This window comes from Panthera uncia, chromosome B4, assembly GCF_023721935.1.
Source record: "Panthera uncia isolate 11264 chromosome B4, Puncia_PCG_1.0, whole genome shotgun sequence".
In the NCBI taxonomy this organism is placed as follows: Eukaryota; Metazoa; Chordata; class Mammalia; order Carnivora; family Felidae; genus Panthera; species Panthera uncia.
This window is the reverse complement of record NC_064809.1, coordinates 123,297,810-123,305,372: the sequence shown is the minus strand read 5'-3', so window position 1 is coordinate 123,305,372 and position 7,563 is coordinate 123,297,810. Positions and strand designations below refer to the sequence as shown.

At 35.5% G+C, this 7,563-nt stretch overlaps 1 protein-coding gene and 1 long non-coding RNA gene across 2 annotated transcripts in view; both read left to right on the top strand.

The window, feature by feature from the left end:
* Positions 1 to 7,563, top strand: part of CRY1 (cryptochrome circadian regulator 1) — a 94,554-nt gene that overhangs the window by 28,010 nt on the left and 58,981 nt on the right. The window lies entirely within an intron of this gene.
* LOC125919529 (uncharacterized) lies at positions 148 to 3,239 on the top strand. Its single transcript, XR_007456820.1, has 2 exons — positions 148 to 1,043; positions 1,283 to 3,239. It is a non-coding gene; the product is annotated as an uncharacterized LOC125919529 (long non-coding RNA).

Genomic DNA, 7,563 nt, shown 5'->3' with positions numbered 1-7,563 from the left:
TCATAGTGGTAGGAAACTGTTACTATTATTATTAATTGGAGTTTTAAAATACTCTAATAAATTTTGTTTACCTGAAATTAGTGGCCCGTGTGTGTATATATATATATATATATATATATATATATATGTTGAATAGTTTTAAAAGCCATGGATGCAGATAATTTAATAAACACTGATAAAAAGTAAAAAAAAAATCCTGATTTATATTCAGACAGACCTGGGTTCACCTCCTGACTTCATTTATGTTAACAATCTTTGTGACCTGGGTAGGGTATTTAATCCTCTTTGAGGATTAAATTGGTAAAGGGAAATAACACTTTGTCTGGGAAATTATACTCAGTAAAAAGAAGTATATTATTTATTTAAATATTATAAATGTATGTAATATTAGTAATGCTTTGTTCTTGTATGTTACATGTAATAAAAAAGGATGAGGTCTAGACCTAGTAACTCTGATCCTGATTAAACTTGATTTCAGATACCAAAATACTTATAACACAATATTTATTAAATACTATTTTATTTATAGACCAAGCCTGCATAAACTGACAGATCCTCTGACATCTCGTAATAAGCTTATAGTTAATAAAGCCTCCAGGTCTTTTAATCTGACTTGCCGCCGGGCTCTGTTTACTTGCTGAGGGTATTTCTGAACCTAAATGTAGGCCCTTACCTCTGTAGATTCATCTTGTTTTCAATCCAGTGTTCATCTATTTGGTATAATTATGAATTCCATCATTGTGAAATCATTGTTCCTGTTTCTGTCAGACATATCATCTACTTATTTGATACCACATTTTATGTCAGTATCTAAATTAGAGAAATAAAAATTTGGGGGCTATAGGTTACTTTGGAAGTCATCTAATCCATTTTTTCAAACCACAGTTCATGCCCCATTTTTGGTAATGAAATCAACTTTTTGAGTTATAATCTACATTAAAAATAATGACATAGAATAGGAAATATCAGGGGGCATTGTGTTATAAGGGTGTTATTTTATGAAACTTTTGTTTTAGTTACACACACCAACACATATATGATTAGTTGTTCTCGATCATATTTCTTTTCTTTTTTTTTTTTTTTTAACATTTTTTATTTATTTTTGGGACAGAGAGAGACAGAGCATGAACGGGGGAGGGGCAGAGAGAGAGGGAGACACAGAATCGGAAACAGGCTCCAGGCTCCGAGCCATCAGCCCAGAGCCTGACGCGGGGCTCGAACTCACGGACCGCGAGATCGTGACCTGGCTGAAGTCGGACGCTTAACCGACTGCGCCACCCAGGCGCCCCTCGATCATATTTCTTATTATGGATCACTGTTAAGAAGTTTGAAGGTCACTGATTTAGTCTACTTATTAGATGGAAGAAAAGGTTCAGTGAGAATAAACCACTTCCCCCCAAACATGTCTATGCTAATAGTGTCCTAACATAAAACATGATTATTACATTTAAAATCCTACTAGTTTTTTTGTGTAATTTAAAATAATGATGAAATTGTCAGGAGATAAAGGAGCACAGACAAAAAAGCCTCATGGTGTTTCATGTTAGAGTCCATACTTCAGGTTAACGTTAGCTCATTCAACAGTACTCTGTAGAAAAAAATTCATACAGTTTAAAATCTTATCAATTCAGAGTTTTCAGTCTTGTGGAAAAAAAGCATCATTAACTTTGTCATGTATCTATCAGACTAATAATCCTGCCAGAGAGTGAAGAGGGTATCTTGACAAGAATTTATCAATGATTGTGTTTTTGTTTTTAGAACAAACTTTGTTTTCTAGATGCTTCTAACCCTTTCTGTTAATTTCCAGGGTCGAATAATCAAACTTCCTATCTTGTAATTTTGGAATCTTCCCTACATATACATAACTTTAAAAAAATCAAGCTTGGGGCATCTGGGTGGCTCAGTCAATGGAGCGTGTGACTCTTGATCTCAGGGTTGTGGCTTCAAGCTCCATGTTGGGTGTAGAGATTAATTGAAAATAAAATCTTTTAAAAATATATAGAAGATGTGCATATATATATGTGTGTGTGTGTGTGTGTGTATATGTATATGTATATCACATACGTATACACACATACATTCATATAGTGGAATACTGCTCGGTGATTAAAAAGAATGAAATCTTGCCATTTGCAACAATGTGGCTAGAACTAGAGTGTATTATGCTAAGCGAAATAAGTCAGTCAGAGAAAGAAAAATATATGATCTCACTCATATGTGGAATTTAAGAAACACAACAGATGAGGGGCTCAGTCGGTTAAGCATCTGATTTCCACTCAGGTCATGATCTCACAGTTCGTAAGTTCGAGCCCCGCTTTGGGCTCTGCACTGAAAGCTCAGAGCCTGGAGCCTGCTTCCGATTCTGTGTTTCCCTCTCTCTCTGCCCCTCCACCTCTCGTGCTCAGTCTCTCTCTCAAAAATAAATAAACGTTAAAAAAAAAAAATACAAAAGATGAACATAGGGGAAGGGAAGAAAAAAATAAGATAAAAACAGAGAGGGAGGCAAACCGTAAGAGACCCTTAAACACATGGAACAACTGAAGATTTGCTGCTGGAGTGGAGGTAGGTGAGGGGATGGACTAAGTGGGTGATGGGCATTAAAGAGGGCACTTGCTGGGATAAGCACTGGGTGCTGTATGTAAGTGATGAATCACTGGGTTCTACTTCTGAAACCAGTACTCCACTTTAACTAACTTGAATTTAAATACATAAATTTAAAACTCACTCAACCTGAGTATAGACTTGAGCTCTCATTAATTTTCTTGCCATGAGCATGATTTTCTAGAAAGGATTGTGTTGTCCTCGTTAGTGAGTGTGTGCGTTTTTAATTTTAGCTTTAACATTCTTTGTAAACATAACTTTTTGTAAGTCTTTCTAGTTGGCATTTACCAATTATTGTTTACACTTACTATGTGACAGATACTTTGTAATTCTTTCTACTTGGCATTTTTTTTTGTCTTTATATTATTTTTCAGTCTTGTCTAGTCAGTTCATATTTTTCAGTCTTGTCTACAAAAGCATCACTAAGTATTGTCCAGTAATTCTTACAATACATTATGGTGTTTATATAACTGTTTCCCCTGCTATATTGTAAATACTTGGAGAGCACCTAATCCAGTGATTCTAAATATGTATTTGAGTTGGATCACAAAACTCATACTCAGACATCAGTGGTTTGTACATTCCTGTGTTTTAAAGAGTTGGAAGTAGAACCCAGGTCTTCTGATTATCAAATATGTATTCTTCTCCCTAAAATAGGAGTAACTTGGTATCCGTGTGGAAAAAAATAAATCTGGGACCTTACCTTGAACCATAACACAAAAGTCAACTGTAGATGCATATGAAAGGTAAATCAATAATGCTTTTAAAGAATAAAATGTAGGAAAGAATCTCTACAAGATAGAGGAGGTGAAGATTTCTCAAACATTAAGATGTATGCTCTCACGTGCACACACACATATTAACTGTAAGGGGAAATTTGATGAATTTCATTAAAATTAAGAACTTCTGTTAATCAAAAATGGCAATAGAAAAGTAAAAAGGCAAGCCAATATGAAGCCAGTAGGGGGAGATATTTGAAGAGCATATAACTGACAAGGGAATTGTATTAATATATAAAGGACTAAAAGTCAGTAGGAAAACTACAGATAAGTCTATAGAAAAATGGGCAGGAATTTGAATTGGCATTTCACAGAAGAGTGTATTCAAAAGACATGATTTGGATAGCCTAAAGACATGGTAAAAATTGCCCAGCCAAGTTATATGTTTGGAAAATATAAGTGAAAATCACAGTTGAAACACTATACCATCTTGATTGATTAGCTAAAATTAAAAGATCTGGCAGTACAAAGTATTGATGAAAATGTGGAACAGCTGGAACTTTAATACATTGCTATTAGAAGTATGAACACTTAACACTTTGGGAAACTATCAGGCTTTTTGTTGAATGTTTACATTACCAATAACTCAGCCATTTCATTCCTAAGTATATACTCAATAGAAATTCATGAACATTTGTAGATGAGTACACACTACATTTATAGCAACATTATTTGTACTAGCCCCAAACTGGAAACAACCCAAATGTCCATTAACAGTAAAATGGATAAATTATGGTATACACATAGGTTGGAATACCATGAAAAAGGAACTAACTGCAGCTATACAAAATGACATGGATAAAACCTACAAATATGTTTAATGAAAGAAGTCAGAAACAAAAGGATATATATACCATATGATTCCATGAACTAAAGTTCAAAACCAGGCAGAACTAGTTTATGGAATTAGAAATGAGGAGAGTGGTTTTCTTTGCAATTTGGGAAGGGATGGGAGTGGGGAGTTTATCTAGATTGTTGGTTATGTTCTGTTTCATGACATAAAAGTGACTAATCACTTTTTAATATTGCTTTATAATATTTCTTGTGAAGTAACTTATGATTGGTATGGTTTATTGTATACTTGTTATATTTTAATTTTAAAAGCTTTTTAAAAGAGGTAGTATTGGGATAAACAATCCATTCAGTGAAGAAAGATTGGAAAGAAAGGGAAATTGTTTAAGAGTCATGGTGAGCAGTGCCTGGGTGGCTCAGTTGGTTAAGCAGCTGACTCTCGATTTCGGGTTAGGTCATGATCTCACGGTTCGTGAGTTTGAGCCCCATGTCAGGCTCCGTGCTTAGGAGCCTGCTTAGGATTCTCTCTTTCCTTCTCTCCCTGCCCTTGTGCATGTATGTGTGTGTGTGCATTCTCTCGTTTTCTCAAAATAAAAAAACTTTTAAAAAAGTGTAAAAAACTTAAGAAAAATGGTTTCTGGCTTCCTAAGAGTATTTTCATCTATGTGGTTAAATTTAATCAAATGCCATAAATGTAATACACTGCATGACATAAAAAAATGTTTTTTAATGTTTGTTTATATTTGAGAGAGAAAGAAAGAGACAGAGTGTGAGCAGGGGAGGGACAGAGGGGGGGAGGGGCAGAGAGAGACAGGGACAGTCTGAAGCAGGCTCCAGGCTGTCAGCACAAAGCCTGATATGGGGCTCGAACCCACGAACTGCAAGATTATGACCTGAGCCGTAGTAGGACGCCCAACCCACTGAGCCACCCAGGCACCCCCTGCATGACTTTTAAAGTGATAAAAATAAAAGGTGAGAACTTTTTCAAATCTAATGTAAATCTATACCTTTTGCCTTCCTCCTGCATAGTATAAGGGACCTAGAACATTTAAATTTCATTATTCCTTTATATAATTAAACTTAAAAAAAATGTTTATTTATTTTGAGAGAGAGAGAGAGCAACAGAGGGAGGGGCAGAGAGAGAGGAGAGAGAATCCCAAGCAGGCTTCATGCTTTCAGCCGCAGACCCCTAGGCGAGTCTTGATCCACCAACCTGTGAGATGGTGACCTAAGCTGAAATCAAGAGTCCGACACTCAACCAACTGAACCACCCTGTAATTAAACTTCTGTTCTATGTTTTAATTCTATCATTAAAAAAAAAAACAATTCCACTAGGCATTATTACAATATTGTTTTGTCAAGTTTGAGTTCATTTATATTCACCCATATAGTTGCTACTTTTATTTTCCCTTTGTTGTTCTTACATATTAGACAGTCATCTGGAATCATTTCGCTTGGGCCTGAAAGGTATCATTTAGAATTTCCTTTAATGAGGTCTTTTAGAGTCAAACCCTTTTATCTTTTATCAAAATACATCTATGTATACTTGAAAGATATTTTCATGGATGTAGAATTTTAGGTTCTGGGTTTTTTTCCCCTAGCTTATTGAAAAATAGAATACTGTGTTCTAGTTTTATTGTTGCTATTGAGGACTGTTATTGTTGCTTTGAAGATAATTTGTCATCTACCCCTATCCTTAGGTGCTTTGAGGATTTTTCTCATTGTATTTGAAAAATTATTCTGGGGAATTTTCTGAGGCCCAGGATAAGGGTGCCTTTCTCTAGAAAGAATTTGTATTTCTCAGTGGCATTAGAGTCACTTAAACTTAAGGTTTGAACTTCAGGGACACTTTAAATTTATGGTTTGAAGTTTCTTGGACCACCCTGATGATTTTTATTTGGGCTGTAAATATGCTGTAGGGCTGGTCAGTGCTTACAACTTAATAGAGTCTTTTTTTTTGTTTGCTTATTTTTTCCAGTCCTTTTCTACTTGAATGCCAGGGTATCCTCTCCACAAGGCATGGTGTGGAAGGAGGATTTTATTTCAGGTTTATTCATTCCCAAAGGAAGTATGTAGCATTTTGAAATCTTGGCTTAATGTTTTGGGTGTCTTCTTTTAGAAGAATCCTTCGTTGATCCTGAGTTTTGACTTTTTTCCCCCTTGTGTCATGAGGTGATCAAAACTGCTGTTCAAATTCTTTGGGATTAGCAAATTCTTTCAGGGCAAAAGGTGATCATGTGTTCTACTTAGCTTTTGGTTTGGTAATTCCTTATTGTCTTGTCTCAACTCTTAGCTGCCTTAAGATGTTTTTAATATATTAACCAATATTTTTATTTGTTTTTATTGGGAACAAGCATATAAATAAGCTAGTGCATTTCTTGAAATTACAACCCACTTACCTTTTTTTTGTGATTTAAATGTAAATAGCATCTGTATTTATTTTGCCCTTTTCATTCCTTATGTTGCTTACGTGTGTCTTCTCCCTTTTTGTTGTGATGAATTTAATCAGAGGTGAATTTTTTTCCTTTCCTTTTTTTTAAAAATTTTTTTTTATTTTTGAGAGAGAGAGAGAGAGAGAGAGAGCGCGCGCGCACATGAGAGAGGGACAGAGGATCTGAAGCAGGCTTTGTGCTGGCAGCAGCAAACCCAGTGCAGGGCTCGAACTCGTGAACTGTGAGATCATGACCTGAGCCAAAGTTGAACGCTCAACCAACTAAGCTGTCCAGGTGCCCCTGATTAATTTTTCTTAATTGAAATAGCTGACACATAATGTTATATTAGTTTCAGGTGTACAACAGTGATTTGACAAGTCTGTACATTATGCTGTGCTGACCACAAGTGTAGCCACCATCTGTTACCATACAACACTATTACAGTACCATTGACTATATTCCCTATGCTGCACCTTTTATCCCCATGACAGAGGTTGACTAATTTTTTTTAATATAATTTGTTGTCAAGTTAGCTAACATACAGTGTATACAGTGTGCTGTTGGTTTTGGGGGTAGATTCCCACTTACATACAACACCCAGTCCTCATCCCAACAAGTGCCCTCCTGAATGCCCATCACCCATTTTCTATTCTTCCCCACTCTGTCATCAACCCTCAGTTTGTTCTCTGAGTCTTTTATGGGTTTGCCTCCCTCTCTGTTTGAAACCGTTTTTTCCCCTTCCCTTCCCCATGGTCTTCTGTTAAGTTTCTCAAGATCCACAAATGAGTGAAAACATATTTGTCTTTTTCTGACTGACTTATTTCACTTAGCATAATAACCCTCCCAGTTCTATCCATGTTGTTGCAATTGGCAGGATTTCATTAATTCTCATTGCCAGGTAGTATTCCATTGTATATATATATATATATATATATATATATATATATATATATATATAT